This window comes from Canis lupus, chromosome 1, assembly GCF_011100685.1.
Source record: "Canis lupus familiaris isolate Mischka breed German Shepherd chromosome 1, alternate assembly UU_Cfam_GSD_1.0, whole genome shotgun sequence".
In the NCBI taxonomy this organism is placed as follows: domain Eukaryota; kingdom Metazoa; phylum Chordata; class Mammalia; order Carnivora; family Canidae; genus Canis; species Canis lupus.
In genome coordinates, this window is record NC_049222.1 from 6,163,675 (window position 1) to 6,185,580 (window position 21,906).

The 21,906-nt window shown below is 39.5% G+C and overlaps 1 protein-coding gene across 11 annotated transcripts in view; it reads left to right on the top strand.

Moving 5' to 3' along the window:
• The window catches only part of NETO1 (neuropilin and tolloid like 1), a 127,075-nt gene that overhangs the window by 24,019 nt on the left and 81,150 nt on the right, over window positions 1-21,906 (top strand). The window contains exon 5 of one of the 11 annotated variants that reach the window (XR_005353325.1): window positions 18,087-18,179. The exons of the other annotated variants lie outside the window; for them this stretch is intronic. The gene's annotated coding sequence lies outside the window, so the exon portion shown is untranslated. The remainder of the gene's footprint in view (window positions 1-18,086; window positions 18,180-21,906) is intronic. 11 annotated transcript variants of the gene reach the window in all.

Here is a 21,906-nt window from a genome sequence, read left to right on the forward strand (position 1 = left end):
AGGAAGAAACAAGAGGGAAGAGACAGATTGGAGAAAGAACTTTTAAACAAAAGCAATTGAGGCTTAATGATTTGTTAGATTACCAACGATTCTAAAATTAAGAGACTCACATCCCATTGACATTTATGGGATCTTGGGATGGGGCTGAAAAGACATGCTCTAGAGAGAAAAAAATGAAGGTAGAGCTAGCCAACCTTTTCCTAATCCTATGGAAAGATAAAAACATCAAAATATTCAGTCTCACAAAAGGCTCTTTCAAATGATTAAGTGTGTGACTCATAAATCTCTTCAGTCATCTCAGCAGAAGCCAAAAATAGACATGGGATTATCTAGAAAAGACCTGTGGAGGAGACTCTTGGCTAATAGAGTGGATCTTGTGATATACACAGGAGACTTATGAGGTTGTTGAGAATGTTGTATCAGCAGAAATGTTGCCATCTTGAACTGAAGGAGACAGAATGAAGTGAAAGAAAATGGTAAGACCACCAAATATCTACAGGCAAGAAACCTGCTGATAAAACTTCTCAGCTCCCTGGGCATGTTCTACTTTTCATGAAAGAGGAAGGCTGATTCAGCGGGCACAACCCCAAGCCCAGATGATGGGATTTGGAGCCCAGAAGTAGAGCTGAGAATCACAGAAGATAATTTCCAGGCCTTGAAACCAAGTGCAGTTTTCCAGATGGATTTCACAGTTGGCTTGGGACTGTTGGAATTCTTTTTCCTTCTACTTTTCTCCCCCTCTAAGAAGAAATGTCTATAAATGTTACCCTATGCCTGCCTCACCATTGTGTATTGGGAGCAGGGAAGATGTGTCTTGAGTTAAAGGTTCACAGATAGAGAGAACTTGTGCCACTGGGAAGTAGCTCTTCCATACCTGAGTTAGCTGATACAGATGTTGAGCTGATGCGATTTGAACTTTGAGTTGATATGTAGTGGGTTGAGATGTTTGGGTGCCTTGGAATGGGATGAATGTATTTTGTGTGTGGGGTGGGCTTGAATCTTGGTGGGCCACAGGCTAGATCATGGTAGAAAGAATAATGGCCCACAAAGATGTCTTCATTTAGAAATCTGGAACCGGTGTGTATATTCTTTTACATGGCAAAGGGAAATTAAGGGTATGGACAGAATTAAAGCTGCTAATCAGCTGACCCAAAGATAAGGGAATTATCCCAGATAATCTGGATGGGCTCAGTGTAATCATAAGGGTCCTTCAGTGCAGAAGGAAAAGGCAGAAGAATCTGTCAGAAGGATATGATGTGAGGAAGACTCCAGCGGCCCTTACCTTTGAAGATAGAAGGTGCCCATGAGCCAAGAGATGCAGGCAGCCTCCAGAAGCTGAAAAAGGCAAGGAATGAAGTGTCTTCCTAGAGCCTCCAGAAAAGGAACATAGCCCTGCCAACACTTTGATTTTGACTCAGTAAGACCCATTTCAGACTTGACATCCAGAACTTGTAAGATAATAAATTTGTGCTGTTTTAAGACATCAAATTTGTGCTAATTTGTGATAGGAGCACAAAGAAATTAGGGTAGCATGTCATTAACTAAAATGTCTTAAAATTTGGGGAGTGATAGAGAAAGTAAACAAATAATGTAAGGATTCATTGTTGGGAAGAAGAACATTATACTTTTGAGTCTATCAGTTGAAATTTTTAAAATACCTGTGTTCCAAATGGAGAATACCAAATCGTTTCAGCTTGACGTTCCTACACGTAAATTGACAGTCTCCTTCTATGTGGATGTTTGCATATATCTGTAGATATATCATTTGACTTTATGTGAATGCCATCCTTATGCCTAAATATGGCTGAAATCGCAACAAAGTAATGACTTGCAGTCCTTCCTGAAGATGTACATGGGATGGTGGTATTTTTGTTTGTTGTAATAATAGCTATTTGTAGAACCTGGCACTCTGGAAGCCTCTGCTTCTTCACGGTGTATCTGCCCGATGCCTCTGCTTCAAAAGAGCTCTGCTGTCTGTTCTTGCTTGCTCACTTGGCCAGCTTCCCACCATTTTCACAGCTATGCTGACTTGCTTGAAATTCTGCCTCAGTACATCCTTATGGCATTTTCCCTTTCCGACTACTTTCAGACACCTCCCTTCAACTAGACTACCACAAGAATTACAGAGTGATAATAATATAGTAGGACTCTTGACAATCAGCAAGTCATGTACCCACAAAAGAACTAAACTTGACTTTTTTAAGCAGGAGGACATGTTAGTCATGAATATGTCACTTCTGTTCTGTTCTCTATTGATCAGAACCCAAATCAGAAGTCTTTTATTCCCTGGGAACTTCTCTCCTGAAATTTGCACTTCAAAGTCCCAAGGAGGTTCTCTAAGTGATTCAGAGAGAATTGTGATACAGAAAATCAGTTCTACCTTAAGATATTCCCAGACTGTTGTACTTTCTGATGCTGTGTGAGAGGAAAGTGTAGCAGATTGGGCGGGCAAACAAAGTAGAATTTGTAGAATGGTCAGTGGCTGCGCTGAGGGAACTAGGAAAGAAGACAGTTGTCACAAGATGGCAAGTAAAGTCCGAAGTCGAGGGCTTCCATGGGCATGAGGATGAATTAGCTCTGCAGAGACCTTCTGCCATAGATAATTGGCTAACTGGTGAGAAAATTCTTCGTAGTTTTTGTTGCAGGTGTTTATTACTATCTTTTTTTTTTATTGAAGAAGAATTTCTTTTTTTTTTTTTAAGATCTTATTTATTTAAGAGAGAGAGAGAGAGAGAGGCAGAGACACAGGCAGAGGGAGAAGCAGACTCCGTGCGGGGAGCCCAACGTGGGACTTGATTCCCGGTCTCCAGGGTCACACCCTGGGCTGAAGGCGGCGCTGAACCGCTGAGCCACCCGGGCTGCCTTTATTACTATCTTTTAATAATAATTTTCAAAATGTATTTATAGCTCAATTTTAAATTAAGGGACAATGAGCATTTAAACAGTAATACAACCATGCTGATGTTTGGTTGACAGCTGTTTTACCTTTTATATGGTTTTCACTTAGACCATCCCATTTGTTATTTTCTTGGATTCTTCCTCTGCTTCTGCCTGCCACCCATTCCTTCCAGCATTTTCCATTTACTGCCAGTGGCTGCACACCTCTTTTCTTGACGACTCCCTGGCAGTGTGTCTCCCACTCCCTTCTCCTTGCTGCTCCTCCAGGCTGTCGAATATCCAGGCCCTATATTGCACTTCCTGACTCTGCCAGTCCCATTCGCTCTTAGTTTTGCTTTTGTTTTGGTCTGTTTCCACATGTTCTAGAAAAAAAACGATCCAGATACCATTTCCATCTGAACTATTTATGACCCCCTAGCATAGGAGAGATGTAGCAATTATATAAATAAATATGGTAGTTAGGTTTCTGTTAGAAATGTCAAGGTTGGCACTTAGGTTCTTTGTGCTAAACTTTTCACTGCCTAGGCTTCAAATTGGAATATGGTTTTTCTTTTAACAACAACTTACATGTTCTATTCTAGAACATAGAGTAATCCACAGTAAAGCCCGACTTCTGTGAAGGTAAAAGTCACTCTAAAAAATGTGATTTGGGGGAAAAATGTGATTTGGGGACACCTGGGTGGCTCAGCGGTTGAGCACCTGTCCCTGGCTCAGGGTGATCCCAGTCTCAGAATCGAGTCCCTCTACAGGCTCCCTGCCTGGAGCCTGCTTCTCCCTCTGCCTTGGTCTCTGCCTTTCTCTCTCTGTGTCTTTCATGAATAAATAAAGAAAATTTTTAAAAAATGTGATTTGGTATGTTTTTCTCATTATTTTTGGATGAAGTATTCATTCCTTTATGCCTATAAAGTACCCATGTTCTAGAGATTCTCACTGTTTTCAGACTATTTGCTTTTTTTTTTTAATTTTATTTATTTATTTGTGAGAGACACACACAGAGAGGCAGAGACATAGACAGAGGGAAATGCAGGCTCCCTGCAGGAATCCCGATGTGGGACTCAATCCCAGGACCAGGATCACGCCCTGAGCCAAAGGCAGATGCTCAACTGCTGAGCCACCCAGGTGTTCCGGTTTCAGACTATTTTCAATGTGACTTATATTTCCTCATCAGGGAAAAAATATTAGTAATTTTAACTCCTTAATAATTTGAAGCTGTAGTATTAATACATATTCAGCTAAAAAGAATTTATTTTAGGTCTTTCTTTTAAAAGATGTTGGAAGATACTTATTTCCTTTCAGCAAGTATTAGCAATGTGCCAAATCATTGCTATAGTTTATTTGTATGTGTCTTTAGTTCTCCATTTCTTCATAAGCCCATTTTTCTCATAGTCATAGTTTTTGCATAGTTTCATATAGTATATGGACTTGCATATATATATGTGTGTGTGTAATGTACACACACATATATATATGTAAGTACACACACGTATATACTAATATTATGAAATGTGGTCAGACATGGGCCCTAGTGCTAGCTTTTGGCTAAGTTCAGATTCTGGCTTGGAAACTTTCTTATGTGACTTTGGCGATAGCAATTTACTTAATGTCCTAGCTTTAGTTTCCTCATGAGAGACCAGCACTAGACACATTATCATTATAGATTTTTCTACCTAGCGATGCAGTCAAAATACTGACATTACTTAACATGTGGTGTGATTTTCCCTGAGATCACATTTGAACCTCTGATTCATTGTTTTGTAGATCCATTCAACAAAAATAAAAGAATATTGACCCATAATTGGTTCAGACTCTATTCTAAATGCTGAGATAAGGTTGAGATATAGACTCTGTTCTTGAGGAAATTAGTGTATTTGAAGAAATTGTATTTATAACCAGTGTGATGAGTACCATGGATAAGTGGGGGAGCCACTGGATGAGGCCTGTACTGCAATGGCATTTCCCCACACAGCCCTCCCTCCATCCCTAGGATGGGGATAGACGGAGACCTAGACAGAGGGAGACGCATAGATGTGTGTCTGCCCATGCTTACTCAGCCATAGCTCTACCATGCCCCTGAAGAGTCCATTACAGAAATATTCTTTTTCTCTGTCAACACCAAACTTCTTAAAAGGAAGGAACTTTGGTTTACACCTTTAAATTTCCAGTGCCTTAACTGTGCCTAGCATTCATTGACATTTAAAAAAATTGATTTGAATAAATACTTGGATATGAATAAATGAATGAATGAGTGGAGCTGAATAATCCAAGAAGGTAGGAGTAAGATACTAGGTATGAAAAAGCTGGTAACATGTATGGTAGGTAGTCAAGGCCATTTAGAAAGTAGATGTGTGACTTTGAAAGGAGAGAAGTTGAAAGGACCAGAAGAATAATCGGATTCAGATAGTGAATGGTTCTGTAACCTCTGTGAATGACACCGACATAACTTCAGGAAAGGTCAGAAATGTGCTAATATTTTAAATTGAATTGCAATGGATGGATGGAGTAGAGACAGACTAAAAGCACAGAGAATGAAGATAAAATAATTCCCACTGCACGGAAGAAATTGTGAGAACCAAGATTTGAGTAGCGTGTGTGGCACAGTAGTGAAAGAGCAAGTTAAAAGATGTAATGACACATCAGGTGTGCATGTAGAGAAAGAGAGGTGGAAATGTCTGAGGTAGCTATCCTCAGTGATTTGGTGATTGTGTCCTAACTTATGTTGGAGAATAAAATAATAGAAAGTGATACGTTTGCTTTTAAAGATATTGAAAGAGAGGTTACCGATGCCTACGATTTAGATAGTTGGACTGAGAAAGGGGATCCTCTTTTGCAAAATATTCTTATATGTGTATCCTGCATATTTACAGAAAAAAATAGCTTCTTTCTCAGTGAAAGTATCTGGATTTATTTATTAGATAAAACACCTCTCTCCCAAATTTCTCTGTGAAATTATCTGGCTTAACAATAAATAAATGTAAGTCATTCAAAATTAATTCATATGAAATAATGGTATAATTAGGCAGTGATTCCTGCTTTCTACAATCTTATTATAAGATATTCATCTTAACAAAAATAATGAATTATTGAGTTCTTACTATATACCAGGCATTGTTCTAAGCACTTTGCGTGCATTATCCCATTTGATTTTTATAGGTAGTATATCATTGCCATTTTTGGATTTTTGGATTTTTGAAAAAAAAAGATTAAAAATGTAAATACTATGCTCAAGGTCATCTCTCTAGCAAAGCTGAGACTTGGGTAAAAGAATTTTTAGGTATTAGTCCCCACCGTCAACAAATTATTTGCTTCAGGGCTTAACTTCTTAAAAATATTGATTTTTTTTTCACCCTTTGTGATTTGATTGTGGAGTTTTGAGATGTTTTTGGTGATCCTAGAGTTTCTCTTTTCACTATAGTCTAACATCTTTCATACAGCAGCAACATTTTCCCTCATATAATAATTAAGCAAAACATTTGCCCTGGATTTTTAAAATCTTAATTATAACATTTTATTTTCATCATTGGTATCATCATCATCATCACGTTAATCATCAATATTAGTAACAATAGTATCACTGCTTATAATTTATGTTATGAGTCCATTTTTATTCCATAAAAATAATATATTGTCAAGTACATCATAATGCATATTTGTCATAGGAAAAGACTAATTCACTCAATTTCTGTGTTGTCAGCTAGTAACAAAAGAGTAAATGACTGTTTCAAATATTGAAATCATAACAGGCCTCAGTCATCTTCATTTTGTATATTTGCCCCCACAGAAGCTGAAGAAATATAGATATTTCTTTGTACTTCTAATGAAAATAGTGAAGCAATTTCAAACTTAGAAAAGTTGCAAGTGCAGTGACACCCTTTTTCCTCCCGCCTGCAAACATTTCCTTATATATTTTGTTTTATTAAGTAGAAATAGCATCTATTGGCTTTTTTTTTTTTTAATTAAACTTCAGAAAGAGCTCTATGTCTTTTCTCTTTATTGCACTTTCTTGACCGCGGGTGCCAAAGTGGGACAACCCCTGGTGTGTGTTAGTGGTGACAGGTCCGAGTGCCACAGACCTCGGACCCTCTCTGAGGGACACAGTAAGGGGACCCTCTCCGAGGGACACAGTAAGGGGAGCACAACTTTTGTGCCAGGCAGCACAAAGCTAAGACTTTACTTCTGGGAAGTCTGGCAACAGGTTAGGGAAGTAAGGTGAGCCTGTGTTTTGCTGCAGTTAGGATACTCTCCAGCTACTAATGAAAACAAAACAATTAGTCCCTCTGTGCTTGAGATTTCTTGTCTGCCAGGTGCTTATTACAATGACTTTGATCTGATTTTGCAAGGACTAAGTAAGATAATATATATGTGATCTGTTAGATAGGACACTGTGAGCCTTCTTTTCTCACCTTGGGCCTGTTTATAAACTGTTGGGAACCATTTCATCCCTCCATACCGAAGCCACAAATATCATAGCCAAGTCCCTGATCCACAAGGCAAATTTTGCTAAAGGTTTCTCAAGGAGCTGGGTTAGGTAATTATTTCAAATATCAAAAAACAGATTTCCTGAATATTTTATTTAAATATTTACTTCCCCTCCAAATATTCTTTCCTTCTCCCTATCTCACATTCTTTTGTCTATCCATAAGTCTGACTCAGCCTCTGCCTCCCAGATGCCTCTCCTTCATCCCTTTGATGATCAGAACAACACCTAGAAGAACAAATGTCACCAAAACAGAAGGGTACCAAATAGTTAAATAACCAGCAACTGTTGTTCCCCAAATTTATGCTGCTGGTAAGGGTGAGGAAGGGGCTCCCTTCTTTGGAAAATAATACATTGCTTGGGGTGATATGAATTAGCAGGGACACTACAAAAGGTCGCTAATAACCTGCTATTAAGTATGTTGGTAGTCACCATTCATCTGCTCTACTTAGTGTCTACCAACCTTTTCATTACCCTCCCACTGTGATCACATCTGGTGTCAATCATTCTACCTTGAACCCCTAAAACAAACACTGGGTCACCAGGAAATTAACCCACCTTTAAACTTAAATTAACCACAATCTTATATCTATATTATTGGTTAAATCCCAGAGTGCAATTTTCAAGAAGCTTTTTTTTTTTTTTCTTCCTCCTTTACCTCTGAATTTGCTATTGGAGCAAGCTCAAATTCCTTATTGGGTTATATAATGCATGTTTGTGGAAAATTTCTTTAGTCCACTAGCAGTCTTTCTGAGATCTTTATAAATCATCCACAATAATTATTCCCCTATTGCTTGTATCATTGGAAGAATGATCCTTGAACTAGAGAATGCTTGACTGGCACCCAAAGATTTATTTGTTGGGTTGTTTGCCTTTAGATGGCACTCTGATAATGTCTGTGATGGCTTCCAGATCTAGGGTAATCACTGGACACATAGAAATTGAATGTTACTAGATCAAGGGTACTTATTTAAAAAAAAAAAAAAAAGGTGCTTATTTTAAGACTATTCTGGTTTCTCATGAGAGAATAAAAAGCAAACCGAGGATGGAGAAGGAGAATTGTGGTTAATTCATTCTTAGCTTTCAGTATTACACTTTCCCGCTTCCACCTGCCATGTTTCCCTCCCTTGTCCATGGTCAGAACTCACCTTAGAATCTCATCTGGTGTCTCTTTCATGTAGATATTTATTCTGAGCTCCTGTCCTAACTGGAAAATGCTCCTATAAACCAGTCTCTACTGATGGGGAGTTGTACTCAAGCCAAGTCAGGACAACCTGCATTTCAAATGGTGACTCATAAGCCCTGAGAAAACTTCCTGGTTTCAAGGGAATAAAACACGGGGGTTATACTTCTAGGCAGTGGGACAAATGATGAAGGGGTAGGAACAGCTTCTGACTCTGAGAGCATTGGAAATCCTTCACTTGTTCTCCACGTTCACAACCAGTGGTCATTTAGCACCTGCTTTGTGTCCTCCAGGAGTCGGAGATAAATAGACAAATACAGTCAAGCAAATACAAAGGACTATGGCTGAATTAAAAACAAAAACATCTTAATAAGAACCATTCTTAAATATTCTTGGATATTGGAAGCTTAGAAAAAAATTAACCTTTCCCCTTTCTCTGTTCCTTTAATGTGGATAATATCTCTCTATTTACACTCTCTATATACCTTAGGGAAAGTATGTACTTTATTTTTTGTGAAAAGAAATTAGAGAAGTAGGCATTTTAAAGACATTTGAGGTGTTCTACTAAAATGAGAGAAGGTTATCTCCCCTTCAAGGCACTTATGTAATGCCAAGGTCTGATGGGTCCTGGATTAAGAACAAGCCATGTGACCTTGAGCACGTCCTTCACCCACTTAAGACTTCCATTTGCTCATTTATAAAAGAAGCGTATGGAACTTGATGTCATCTGAGACTGTTGAAGCTCTAACATTCTAAAATTGTAGAATCATTCATATCCCATTAAAAATGTTTTTAGAAATGTTGATCACTTGATTTTTCAAAACGAATTTGTATTGTTTCCCCTGTTCCTCTGTTTTATAGGTGAGTAATTTGAACTTTGGAACCTGTCTCAGCCTGTTTGGGCTGCTATAACAAAATATCAGAGACTGGGTATCTTCTACACAACAGGAGTTTGTTTCTCATAGTTCTAGAGGCTGGAAGGCCAAGATCATATTGAGTATCTGGTGAGGGCCAATGTCCTGGACCATAGACAGTCCTCCTCACTGTGTCCTCCCATGGAGAAGGGAAAAGGCAGTTTTCTGGGGTCCCTTTTATAATGGGATTAATCTCATTCATGAGGGCTCTGTCCTCATGACTTAACCACCTTCCGAAGGGCCCACCACTTAATACCATCATCTTGGAGATTAGGTTTTCAGTAAATGCATTTGGGAGGTCAGGCAGAAACATTCAGTCTCTAGCAGAGCAGTTAAGTGCCTTGTACAGCCTGGTGTAGCTGGTGACTAGAGGAGCTGACCATGACAGCCACTCTTTCTAACTCCAAATTCTATATCGTTTCTTTTGACTCAAGTAGGGAGGGGACAGATTCAAAATCTTCACTTCATATATTCAGCAGAACTTCTTGTTACTCAGTTCTTAAGAGCTCTGCAGCAAGACAATTATCATTATTTTATTTACTTTTGTTTGACATTATAGTAACAGAAGTATACATCTGTTAAAGGTTCATGCGATTGTCAGTGATTTGTGAAAGAGCAGAAAAAAATAACAGGCAAATCTACTTAGGTCCTCTATGCATTACTGCCTTCAACCTCCACGACAACCCTAAACACTTAAGCATTATTACAGATATAACAGGATGTAAGGTTTTCTGTTGCCTGCAAATTTTAGTCAAAACCTTACAGTTGAGAAAAATAAGTAAGGAAAAATGTTAAAATTCTAAGGACAACTGTTAGGTATATTCATGTGGGACTTAAGTGACCAAGACTGTGCCTCAAAATTCACCCCACAACTTCCCAACAGACTTTATTATGAAGAAACCTGAAAATTCACAAAGTCTTAGAATAGGAGAATTTTCATCCTGGTTGGAGATTCTCTAAGAGTCTTAAAAGAGTCTTAAAAATTTTGAGTTCCCACAAGTGGAGCTGGGAAGTTGTCCCAAGAGACGAACTGGCACCATGTGACCAGAGAGTTCTGGGACACCTGTGCCCAAGGGTTTGGAAATACATGTGAGCCAAGGGAATGCTGCCTGCTTCTTACTTGAAGAACTTAAGAGGCTAGGATCTGGTTGGACTGGCTGGTGACAGAAGCAGAAATATAGGGGAGAAGAGGGTCACACCTGGACTCTCATGTCTTGGCGTAGCAAGATGTATGTTTCCAATGGGCCAGGTGGTCCCTGCCCAGCCAGGTGGACCATCAGGGAGGTAAAATCTAGTGGACTTAGGAGAGCGGTCTCACGGCATGAGTCAAAGAGGACAAGTTGAAGAAGAGTCCAAATCGCTCTCATCACTGTGACCTCTGTGTGAGAACCATTATTTAAATGCCTGCCACTCACAGGGATTCCTCAATAGTCAAGAGATAATTCCTAATTTCTACAGCTAAATCTATAAACTTCTGCTCCTTTTCCTTTAACCTGTGACTCAGCCAGATAGTTGCAGGAGATAAGAGGGTTGAGGAAGCTAGGAAGAAGGAAGGAAGGAAGGGAAGGAAGTCATGTCTCCCCTCTCCCTCTGCAGGGCTCTCTTAGAGACATCTGTTAGGGATGGAGAGGGGAGGGGTCAAATGTGATGATATGTGACTATTGGATTTTGAAATGGCTGGAATATCAGAAAGGGAGTCTTAACTGTTCATAACAAGTGGTGTCTTAGGAATTAAAAACCTGGGGGAGCCTCCCAAGCTCTCATTTACTAACAGGGAAAGGAAATTCTACCACAGTCAAAGGCTAGAGTGGGAAATGAAATAAAGTAAGATTATTCTTCTTTGAACCCCATTGAGATAAGCCACCAAATCAGTTCTGTATATAATTATTTTCCTTTAATAGAAAGAAGAAAGTAGAAGCCCAAGAAAAGGTGAAAAACTTACCCAGCATCACTCAGTTTACAAAGTCCAGCAGAAAAATCAAAGTCCTTGCAGTCTGACCCTAACACTTGCCTTAACTCCTATGAAGTACTTCCTGTGTAAACTAAAATGACAAATTAAACTTAGAGATATCTTCACAGTAAGGAAGAACATTACTTTGACTCAATTTTTATTTTACCAAGAAATGCAGTGATTCATTGATTCTTAAACCTAGGATACTTGGTATTCTTTCATTTGTGTTACTGCACTGTCTCCAGAGATCCAATTCTGCATTCAGAGCTACTCACTAGGCATCCCCTAAATGCACTCCAGATGTTGAACTTACGATGTCCAGCCTTGAGCTCATCGATTCCACACCCCAGATGAAGACGGAATATGGAACATTCCCTAAACCTAGGATTTGTGATTGCTCAACAGCACTATGGTTCCCCTAGAAACCCAAGTCCACATCATATGAAATAGATTTGATTTTCTCTTTCCTACTCACTGAGTCCTCACCTCTCACTCAAATGAAGTAGCAGAAGATGAGGGAGTCAGAACCAATCTAGGTGCAGCTTTGAATTACATAATAGCAAGTCTAATTTAAATCTTAAGAGAATGAGTAAGTATTGAAAGCTGAGGAATATGGGAATGCCATAGTTTGATCTGTTATTTAAAAAGAGTATTCTGCCTTTCGAGGCTGCTTGATAAACATTTGTTTGTTTGAACTGACCTAGAACGTGGCGTAGAAGTGGAAGGTGTACCACATTGCTTGATCCACGTATATATCCATCAGGGATTATCACTGTCCTGTTAGCTGACACTTCCATCACCTCACACCATTATCATTTCTTCTCTGTGGTGAGAACATTAATGAATCATTTCTAAACGCTACTCTCTTGTTCACTTTGTCTTTACACCTTTCCTCTTCCTGTCTCAACACAGAAGGATGGCTCCATTCCACTCCAGTGTGTGTGTGTGTGTGTGTGTGTGTACCTATATCTTTTCCTTGCTCTCTCACATTGCATTGTAATTATCTATTTACATATTTTTTTCTCCCTTTACACTGTGAGATTCATAAGGAAGTGAGTCACATTTGTGTTCCAAACATTAGCCATAGTGTCAACATATGGAAGGATATACTTCTCACCCATTTATTTCCCGACACACTGCTGCTTTCGCTTGCAGGTCCCATTTCCTCTTCAAACTCGAGAATATCAGTATTTTCTCCTCAGAAAACTGTGGTTTTCCTTCTGTGTTTCCTATTTGGGATAATGACACAGCCAACCCTGCTCTGCCAAGCAGTGACCTGCCATTATATCCACCATTCTTCCCTCTACTTTATGCTCATGTACCACAGAAGTGCTTTCTGGTGATTTTTTGAATCTCCACCTGATCATTCTACCTCAGCACTAATTTTAGGTGCTCCTAATATTGTTTTTTACCCAAGTTATTAGAACAGATTTTTATTTTTATTTTTTTAATAAATTTATTTTTTATTGGTGTTCAATTTGCCAACATACAGAATAACACCCAGTGCTCATCCCGTCAAGTGCCCCCCTCAGTGCCCATCACCCATTCACCCCCACCCCCCGCCCTCCTCCCCTTCCACCACCCCTAGTTCGTTTCCCAGAGTTAGGAGTCTTTACGTTCTGTCTCCCTTTCTGATATTTCCTACCCATTTCTTCTCCCTTCCCTTCTATTCCCTTTCACTATTATTTATATTCCCCAAATGAATGAGAACATATAATGTTTGTCCTTCTCCGATTGACTCATTTTACTCAGAATAATACCCTCCAGTTCCATCCACGTTGAAGCAAATGGTGGGTATTTGTTGTTTCTAATGGCAGAGTAATATTCCATTGTATACATAAACCATATCTTCTTTATCCATTCATCTTTCGATGGACACCGAGGCTCCTTCCACAGTTCGGCTATTGTGGACATTGCTGCTATAAACATCGGGGTGCAGGTGTCCCGGCGTTTCATTGCATCTGAATCTTTGGGGTAAATCCCCAACAGTGCAATTGCTGGGTCATAGGGCAGGTCTATTTTCAACTCTTTGAGGAACCTCCACACAGTTTTCCAGAGTGGCTGTACCAGTTCACATTCCCACCAACAGTGTAAGAGGGTTCCCTTTTCTCTGCATCCTCTCCAACATTTGTGCTTTCCGCCTTGTTAATTTTCCCCATTCTCACTGGTGTGAGGTGGTATCTCGTTGTGGTTTTGAGTTGTATTTCCCTGATGGCAAGTGATGCAGAGCATTTTCTCATATGCATGTTGGCCATGTCTATGTCTTCCTCTGTGAGGCTTCTGTTCATGTCTTTTGCCCATTTCATGATTGGATTGTTTGTTTCTTTGGTGTTGAGTTTAAGAAGTTCTTTATAGATCTTGGAAACTAGCCCTTTATCTGATACGTCATTTGCAAATATCTTCTCCCATTCTGTAGGTTGTCTTTGAGTTTTGTTGACTGCATCCTTTGCTGTGCAAAAGCTTCTTATCTTGATGAAGTCCCAATAGTTCATTTTTGCTTTTGTTTCTTTTGCCTTCGTGGATGTATCTTGCAAGAAGTTACTGTGGCCGAGTTCAAAAAGGGTGTTGCCTGTGTTTTCCTCTAGGATTTTGATGGAATCTTGTCTCACATTTAGATCTTTCATCCATTTTGAGTTTATCTTTGTGTATGGTGCAAGAGAGTGGTCTAGTTTCATTCTTCTGCATGTGGATGTCCAATTTTCCCAGCACCATTTATTGAAGAGACTGTCTTTCTTCCAATGGATAGTCTTTCCTCCTTTATAGAATATTAGTTGACCATAAAGTTGAGGGTCCACTTCTGGATTCTTTATTCTGTTCCATTGATCATTGTCTGTTTTTGTGCCAGTACCACACTGTCTTGATGACCACAGCTTTGTAGTACAACCTGAAATCTGGCATTGTGATGCCCCCAGATATGGTTTTCTTTTTTAAAATTCCCCTAGCTATTCGGGGTCTTTTCTGATTCAACACAAATCTTAAAATAATTTGTTCTAAGTCTCCGAAGAAAGTCCATGGTATTGAGTGTAGGGATAGAGGGAACATTCCTCAACATCTTAGAAGCCATCTACGAAAAGCCCACAGCAAATATCATTCTCAATGGGGAAGCACTGGGAGCCTTTCCCCTAAGATCAGGAACAAGACAGGGATGTCCACTCTCACCACTGCTATTCAACATAATGCTGGAAGTCCTAGCCTCAGCAATCAGACAACAAAAAGACATTAAAGGCATTCAAATTGGCGAAGAAGAAGTCAAACTCTCCCTCTTCGCCAATGACATGATACTCTACATAGAAAACCCAAAAGCCTCCACCCCAAGATTGCTAGAACTCATACATCAATTTGGCAGTGTGGCAGGATACAAAATCAATGCCCAGAAGTCAGCGGCATTTCTATACACTAACAATGAGACTGAAGAACAGATTTTTAGCTTGGGCTCCTACTTCAGAATCGCCAGCCCCGCAATTCTCAAACATCTACTAGAATGGGCTTTCTAAAATTCACACCTAATTGTGAAGCTGGCCTAATGAAAATTCTTTATTGGCAACTCTTTGTCTGCAGAGTACAATCTAAAGTCTTTAGTACAACATACAGAGTGTTTTGTGATCTCCCTCCCTGTCTAGCCTCATCTCTGGATGCTCCAGTGCCAGAACTCTGAGCATCTTGAACCACACTCAGAACACCCAATGTACCACCGCTTGTGCCTCTGAGAACACTTGCTCCATCTAGAAAGTTTCTCCCATTTAGCAAATTCCAGTTTCTGGTTTACAACCCACATGAAGTCCACCCTCTCTGTGAGGTACTTTTTATGTTTATCCCTACTCGGGCATTCATAATCTTTCCATTGTAATGTTAGACCTCCCCACACTGCCTGCCCAACATATTGTGAGTTCTTTAGCCTAGAAACTATATATATATATATTTTTATCAGCAGTGCCTGAGAATTACCATCTATGTACCATATTTTTACTCAAATGTGCCAGTAAAAACTCAAGATAATATTTTATTTCTCAGTCAATAAAAAAGTTGGAGATGGTTTCAGGGCCAAAAGTAAACATGTAAATAACTTAATGATTTATAAAACATGGATTTTTCTCTATCTTCAACTTCATTATGATCTGAACAACAACATATGAAATTGACAACTAAGTTTTTTCCTATTACTTTTGAATCATTCATAAAGAAATCAATTTCTTAACTAGTTGATTAACTTAAAAAACTCACACAACTTCAAAATGAAATTGGCTCTTGGGCCCAAGTATTTTATCTGTATTTTATCATCTAGCAGAGACTATGTGTATAGGAAAATTATTAGTATTGAATACTAAAGATCTGGCACAAAGTCACACATATGCAGAACCTTTTTTCTTTTTTTTTTTCTTAAGATTTTATTTATTTTTTCATGAGAGACAAAAGAGAGAGGCAGTGACATAGGCTGAGGGAGAAGCAGGCTCCCTGTGGGGAGCCCGATGTGGGACTCTGGGATCACGCCCTGAGCCAAAGGCAGACGCTCAACCACTGAGCCAACCAGGCGTCCCTATGTAGAGCCTTTTAACTGGTGTTCCAAAGATTTTTCTACAACAAAATAAAAGCTGTGATTTAGAAGGAAGTATCTCACCACAGGGAGTCTGATTAAAATCCTGCTGCACCAGTTGGTAGTCAGGTGGCTTTGGTGACATTCAGATCTCTCACCTGGAAAGTGAGAACAACAGAATGAAGCTGTCAAGTTAGGGTGACAGTTGAACAAATCCAGGCATGCGAAATTTTCAGGACAATGAATGGAATGTTGTTTAGTAAGCATATATTAAGGAGGGAGCCTGCTTCTCCCTCTGCCTGTGTCTCTGCCTCTCTCTGTGTGTCTCTCATGAATAAATAAATATTTTTTTAAAAAATAGGCATATATTAAAATCACTCTTCTTTGCTAGTTTCAATGTAAACCTTTGAACCTTTAATGAGCATTTGGACAAGAAGCATGATTAGATCTGTTTCCAGAGTAGGAAGAAATATGTCCAGTGGGCACTTGTAGTCCTAAGCTAAGTGCAGCCTGCCAACTGGTTGTTTATTCAATCAATGATTACTTTGTCTTGCTTTTCCCTCTTTTGATTTTGTATTATTTCAAAATTACCGTGGTGGTTGTCATGGCAACCAAGGAGCCAGAACTGAAGGAAGGGAAGTGTGATCATATAGTAACTTTTTGTTTTCTCTGAGAAGCTCTATACCACCCTTTGCCATATTTTTCTCAGGTTCCTCATCATTAATCATCCAAAGTGCAGCTCTCCTTGCATTTTACCCTGTTGAGAGAAAATGTTCTACTTCTCTCATAAAATATTTTTTCCCAGATCTTCTTATCCTTGGTGACCTTCCTCTGCTTTAAATTCCTGTGTCATTCCTCTTATGGACTATCCCCCCAGATTTGGCAGTGTTATTTATTATATGTTATTCTGTAGCATTACATGTTGATGTATTAAATATTTCTAGGTATGTGTAGCATCCTGATCTGAGGCAGTGTCTTATTCAGTGCTTACCATGGGTCTTTTTGAATCTATCTATCTATCTATCTATCTATCTATCTATCTATCTATCTATCATCTATCATCATCTATCTACACAATGATTATAGGTTTGTGACCAGAGAACAGCAAATGGAATAAATATTTAAAAACATTTTACATTAATAATAATTATTTACATTGGAGAATGTTCAAATGATCCAAGAGAATTTCTGACTTTTTTTTTTTTGCTCATTTTATTTGTTTCAGGTTACAGATATCATAAATCCTACATTAGAAGATGGAATAGAATAGTATCATTTGCAAGTAAAACTATAGCGATATTAAGAACAGCTTTTATTACACTACTATATAAGTAAAAATATGCATATAAACACTCAAACTATAAAGATTTAAATGGAAACCTGAATTATAATAAATACTCCTTCAGCCTGTCCGTTACTAATAGCCTGCAGAAGTGAGAGCAGCAAGCAGAAATATATTAGGTTAGTCTAGCCACACATCAATCCATTGGATGACACTAGGAAGCCAGAGATGTTGTGTAACAGGACTTAGAAACATTAACTGCCAGATATTACACAGGATCTCCAGAGACAGAGTTCTAAGATCTGCTTATTGTGGTGTATGGGTTAATAAAAGCCCAAGGATGACTACTTGACTATTTCTTTAGTCTTTAGCAGTAGGATTTGGAAGTGGCTGTTTCTGAAGAATAAATAGAAGTAAATAATATTTTGTGTGTTGATATGGCCCTGAAAGAAATTTGATCTTTATGAGGATGATGCAATTCTCCCCAATTTCCGATCTTAGACTTATTAACCATGGCAAACAAGAACGTTTCTCCTAAAAATATTTTGAGTCATACTGGAGTTTCTGTGATGTTGTGAAAGATTTTTTGATACGTTTTGGGAACCATGTTTTTATTTTATTTTCTAAGAATTACAAAATATTCTATATGGCATCAAAACTTAAAAATAAGTACATTGTAGGGCTAGCAGGAATTTTAAAGATCACGTGGTTCATCTATCAGTTACTTATTTATTCATGTGCTTGGCACTGGAGGTAAATAAATAAAACTCAGAGAACCTGCTCATATCCTACTTGGGGAGACAGGGGGTGCAATGTGATATATGTCGTAATAAAGGTAACATATGGCTTTCAGGAAGTAAGAGCCCCTGAACTCTGCTGAAGCAAGGCAAGAGAGAAACACCCAAGAGGGAAAACCAGATCTGGTCTCCAAGCACTTAGGAGGAAGGTATGACATAGCTTCCAGGCTCTGGGACTGCAGTGCCCAAAGACAAATGTTACTCTTGCTTTTCTATCAAAGAGATTGCAAATGATTTGGCTTGGTTGACATAAAGACTATGCAAAAAAACATAATGAGTGATGTGTTTGGGAACATTACCAAGAGAAAGTCAGGGTGTGCTCTGCTAACATGTTTGAATTTGGTCATGACACAGTGAGAACCACCAGAACATTTTATATATGGATAGGAGCGTAGTTGAAACATAGAAACATCACCAGATCACCAGAGAGCATGTTGGAAGAGGCTGCAACTGTTTATGAATTGGGAAGCCGTAGAGATGTCCAGGTGAGTTAATACGAGTTCCAGGGATAACACTGGAGATAAACAGGAAGATGTAGCTTCAAGTGTTAAGGAGATATTAAAATTTGTGGCATTTGGTTTCCAAATATACGTAAGGAGAAATGACAGTGAATTTTCATTGGTACATTGTCAGCTTGAGGTACCTTTGAAATATGGAAGTGAAATCACCCAATGGCTTTTGTTCTCTGACACACCAGACTGCAGTTCTCTGAAAAAATCCATCCTTTTTCATTCATTATTGTAGCTCCACGTGTTGCACAGAGTTTTAAATTAAGAAGAGGGTCAGGTCAGTGGAACCATGTGTCAGGCCTCTGCATGGAGCTGGTAGTAGAAACTATGGGTGGGGAGGGATGGCATTTACTCATGCAAGGATTGTCAAGTAAGAGAAAGACAGGATATTTGAATGGAGTAGACAGGCTGCTGTTGGAGGAACCAAAAAATTATTCATCAGCAGGGTGGCTAGCAAGTGTTAGGGCAAAGGGAGCTTCGGATGATGGAGGACGGGTCCTAGAAACCACGGGAAAGAGACCTACTCAAGTCACATTAGTGGAATAAATTATCAATCAGGTCTTCAGATTAGAAGGAGTCAGTGATATTCCTGCCCAATACAGTTTCCTCGCAGGGGGCAGGTAGAGTTCAGACCATGGAGACCTGAGTGGTGGGTAAAGCTGAGGACTGGAGGCCATCAGCACAGGGACCTCACCCTTCTGGGTCCTTGTCTGGGAGAGCAGGCATGTGACACGAAGGAGGGAGGTGATTGAATTTGAGGAGTGGTGCAGAGTCAAGGGGATGCTTCTAAGGTTCACCTTTTGTCCCTTCTTTATGCAAGTCTTGCTTCCACCAAGAATTAGCCTCAAGGTAAGTGTCATTATGCCTTGCTTCTACCCGGTGAGACCCACTCCCACCCCCTGCCCATCATACCCCCCCAAACAAAGTGTGCTCCTGAAAAATGTTCTCCCTCTCCCCCTTTGAGGAATTGCAAGCCAACCTGAAGCCCCCATGGCCTTTGGTCTTTTTGTTACTTTTTCTCCTTCTTGCTCAGGATCCTTAATTTAGATGCCCCTGTCCCTTTGAGTGCCCAGTAGAGGAGATAGGACAAGAGTTTCCTGAGGATGCATGTGGTGCTGTTGCTGAAATTCACACCTAGCTGCCACCCCCATTTCCGGCGTTTGGATCCTGTCCAGAATGCTCAGCGTGTGGATGCAGACACCTCGTTTTTGCCAATCCTGGCAGCACCACCTCCACCCTCTGTCGCCTCTGCCAGTACAGCTCTGCTGTTCCTACCTCAGCATAGCTGCTTTCTCACTCTCGTTGTCACTTCCCCAAGTCCTCGGCCGCCTTCTATTCCCCATACGATGGCATATGATGAAAGATTGATCTCTTAATCCTTTGATTCCAGCCACATACGTAGATCTGGGGACAGACATGAGGCAGCCTCAGGGACATACACTGTGATCTTGCCAAATCACCCATCGTCTTTATACGTACAACCAGGAGTCTCTCTATTCTTGCAGTGAGGTTTATTTACTTCGCCGGGGATAGATACACTCTAAACATATTCAGAAGTGTCTTAACCTGCCTGGGCCAAAACCTAGGGTAATGCCTTGTGGCCTCAAGCTGAAGTGAGGCGATGTTCGTTCCTACATAATGGGCATGCTGCCTTTACAGCTGCTAGGATGTGCTGGAGAGCCTGCAAGAGCAGTGTTCTTTTGTTCCCAACTAAGGAGCACTGGTGTGGGTGTTGCCTGGGTCTGAGAGAAACTGGCCAATCTGGTTGGTTCCCTAGGGTTCCTCTCCTGTCCTTACCACTCCGTCTGTTTCTCAGTCAACTTTTTGGCAAAGGAGCCAACAAAGTGCTTTGTATTTCCAAAAGTAAATAGACACTGGAGTAAAACAAATATAGACCCATTGTAACAGCTACGGTAGAAGCTGGGTGTTAAAGGATACATCTCAGTTCACAGGTTTGAATGTGGCAGGTGTGTTGGGAATGTGCCAGACCTGAAAATACAGCAATGATAATAATAATGAATGACGTTGTAGTAAGACTTCATAACTGGTTGGAATGTCTTGGTTATTTTTGACTCTATATTCTTCCAGAAAGAGAGAGAGAGAGAGAGAACAAGAGAGAATGAGAGGGCTTATCATGTTCCTTCTTATCAAGAAGAAAATCACTTCTGGGGCTTTGATTGGTCTATAGATCAACTTGAGGACAGCTAGCAATTTTAATATGTTGAGCGTTGTGTTTAATGAGCATGGCGCCATGCTGAGTCTCTCCTCTTATTCAGGTCTTATCTGATGCCTTTCACCACTGTTCAGTAAGTCTTTTAAAATGTTTTGAGCCCCCCTTTGGTTTTCGAAAGGATGGCAGTATTCAGTTTCTCAGCGAAGTGGATTTATTTTGTGTTATTAACTTTTAATTTAAATTGTATTGTGATCAGAAAATGTGGAGTGTTCCTTGTTAGCATTTCATTTGTTTACTGGTCTTTCCTGCATTTGAGACTGTTCTCAGATCATTTTTTCTTTTGGAACTACATCAAAATTTCCTTTAAGACAAGCCTCTTAGAGATAAAATCCCTCAATGTTTACTTACTCTCTAAATGTCTTCATTTCCCCTTCATCCTTGAAAGATCCTTTTGCTCACTGACAATTCTAGGTTGACAGGTATTTTTTCCCAGCTCTTAGTAGATATTATTTGACTGTCTGTTGACTTGTGTTTCTGCCATTGAAATGTCTGCAATCATTCTGTCACTTCGTTTAATTGGCATGGCCTTTCTTTCTGCCTCTTCAAGGTTTTATCTTGATCATCTGCTTTGTGACTCCATTGCCATGTCTGGAAGCATGGGTTTCCTTTTATTTTTTTCGTGGAAGATATACCTTATAGATCAGTGGCTACTTATTTTCACCTGTGCTGAAGAATTCGGAGCTAATATTTCTTTAAATATTACCAGATGTCATTTCTGTTCTTTAACAAATTTGTATATGGAGATTCCATGTTTAGTCTCTATGGTTTTTTAAAAATCATTTCTGATTATCTGCTTAGTTTTGAAAATGCCACTTTTGAAAAAAAGTGTATTTTATATTTGAGGATTCCCAACTCTAGAATCTATTATTGGGTGTTATTTCTATTGGCTGTCATGCAGTGATTTCCCTTTTGTGTGTGTGTGTGTGCATGTGTGCGTGTGTGCTCTTTATTTGTCCTTTTAATCTATTCCCATTAATATGTGTGCTAATTTTGGGGAAAACTTTCCTCTAAGGATGACTTGTTATCCTTCTTGTTTCTTTCTGTAGCAAAAGAGAACACCTACCTGACCAATACTATTTCAGCATCCCTCCTAAAGGGTCAGTGTAGAAAAGATTCCCAGATCTAGCTTCCCAA